Source organism: Adiantum capillus-veneris, chromosome 7, assembly GCF_014529385.1.
Source record: "Adiantum capillus-veneris isolate H3 chromosome 7, ASM1452938v2, whole genome shotgun sequence".
In the NCBI taxonomy this organism is placed as follows: Eukaryota; Viridiplantae; Streptophyta; class Polypodiopsida; order Polypodiales; family Pteridaceae; genus Adiantum; species Adiantum capillus-veneris.
The window spans coordinates 30,052,522-30,054,988 of NC_140937.1; the positions used below are offsets into that span (position 1 = coordinate 30,052,522).

General features: G+C 36.4%; 1 pseudogene; it reads right to left on the reverse strand.

The window, feature by feature from the left end:
* Nucleotides 1–1,664: 1,664 nt before the first annotated feature.
* On the reverse strand, nt 1,665–2,467 carry LOC147453625 (uncharacterized; annotated as a pseudogene).

The window sequence follows — 2,467 nt, forward strand, 5'->3', positions numbered from 1 at the left end:
GAATTTGTGGCGTATGATGACAATGGTACAGATAAGATGAAATTTCGTACCTTTTTAAGATGAATACATAATATTGGATAATGAAGTGAAAAGATAATGATCTGGCTTATTTGAGCATAGAGTATGAGTAAGGTTTTTTCTTTTAAATCTTAGTAAACAAACAAGATGCTAATAGTTTTTATGGAATTGCTCTTTTTGACTCATTAAAAGGCGGTGAATGTATGTCACCATTGATCAAAATTCTCAGTGTTCTTATCGGGATTGTAACTGGTTTGGATGGCTTGTAATCTCTCCTCCTTAGTGGATACTTGGTAATGGTTGTTCTTGGTGCAAAAACTATAATGAACATCAGATTAATAGGCACATCATATTAAAAACTTTTATATGATACTACATTTTGGGTTTTTGTTTAAATTAAATCCTAGGATCGGTTGTGAATACATAACATGTGGACATGTAGTAAACTGGTATGTTTAATGATTTTTTGTCTTTTTGAAATAGAAACAAGATGCTACCAGAATTTCTTCAAGATGGTTATACAAGCTAATAACATGCACCTTATCGCTAGTTTGGATACATTACACACATAATTGTCAACAAAGACGTAAACTCATGTGAAGGATCTCATGGAGAGATGGCATGAGCTGAGTTTTTGAAAAATTAATCAAATTACAGGGGAGATGCTGCCCGATTTTTCATTAAGTGGTCTACAATAATTGTTAACCCAAAAATACATAAGTCATTTGTTTGGGAAAACTCAGTGAATATTGGGATACATATGACTCTACACTTAGAGGTTATCTTAGCTTAAAGTTGAACTAAAACTTATATCTAAGAATTCTTAATTACTTTCAAGGTAATTTTGTGATTCTTGAAAGCCATATTGAGAGTTTAGAGATTGTATTGCTGGTAAAGTGGGATGACCTTGTTTTCTTTGAGGCCCTACATATTTGGGGGGAAAAATAGTCAGCAACAAAAGGAAAAAAGAAAAAAAGTGTTATATAGTCATTCGTTATGTCATTCCCGCAACAAAAAAAGATCCTCGGTTTTTGGATTAGCATGGGATACATTTTCTCCATTTCAGTAGATGGATGAAGTGCATTACTAACCTTTCTTCTGATTACATGATATCTTACAGGTTTTTTAGAAAGATGGGTCAATATATATAAATACACAAAAGTTAGCTGATTGCTAATAAGTTTTTTTCTATTCATACTCTACAAGTTAGTTGATTGCTAATAGCATTTGGTTTACTGTGAGGGTCTACAATCTCATGTGAGGGACTCATAAAAGCGGTAGACGACTGGTTTTCTTCAGCACAAGAAACAAGTACAAGTGAAATATTAATGATCTTTCGAAAGACTTTGGATTGTATATGTTTAGATTGAAAACTCTTAACTATGTAATAAATCATGAATTTCAACTAACCTAGTGTTGTTTTTTGGTTGGGGACTTGCTACCGATCGAGAAAATGCATCTTTAATGGCACACATAGTGTTTGTTGCAAGTGTTTGAGCAGAAAGGATAGCATGTACTTTGATTTCCTTGGAGCTCACAAGTCTGCAAGAAAACACACAAGGATACACCGAGTGCTAGTTGAAATTATTGTGTACATAAAAAAGGTATAGTTGAGTGGAGTCTTGTGGTGTACCTTACTTGCTCTCCTAATTTGAAAATAGAGTCCCTGACTTTCTTGTCCCGACATATACACATACTCACCGGCAGAATGAACTACAATGTAAATCAGGGAAAGGGAAAGTGAGTCATAGTAATACACACAAACTATAGATAGAATAGGGAATATGAAGATTACCTGAAGCATCTTGTGCCAATCATGGGACTTCAAACCATACAATTGAACGCTTATACCCTTCTTCACTTTTGTGAAATCTCACTTTAGCGACCTCATGTATCCTGTTGGTGTTCGAATAGAGGCAATGGTACCCTTCACCTTGTCTAATTCTTCTTTGGTTAGCATCCATGGTGCTTTAGGAAGCACGATCTTTCCATTTGGGGCATGTTGTGGAGTAGCAAAGGCAGGGAGACGTTTTAAAAGCCTCAAATCCTCCCTCGCACCCAAAGAGTCCTTCTTGCCAATAATATGGTCCCATAGTGTTTGGGCTACATTCTTGAATATGTGCATGGGATTCAACAGGTGTTGTATTTCTAAGTCCTTCCAATATGGAAGCCTTAAAAATATGGAAAACCTTGAAATACCTTTTGGTGAAGGACACGGAGCCGGATTCTTGTTGTGGTGTTCTTCCCAAATGGTTGCCCAATCTGCCATTCTGAGACTTAGAGGAGTCTTCCCATTTGTCGGAGCCTTGTGCTTGTTATTCCCTTGGGGTAAGAAACAATGTTTGTCTGAATAAATTACCTTGTGCAAGGAATCGGGCCTCTCCGTCACCAAGGATGGCCCACAAATAGGACATGCATTGTGCCCCGATGTGGACAACCCTAGATACAT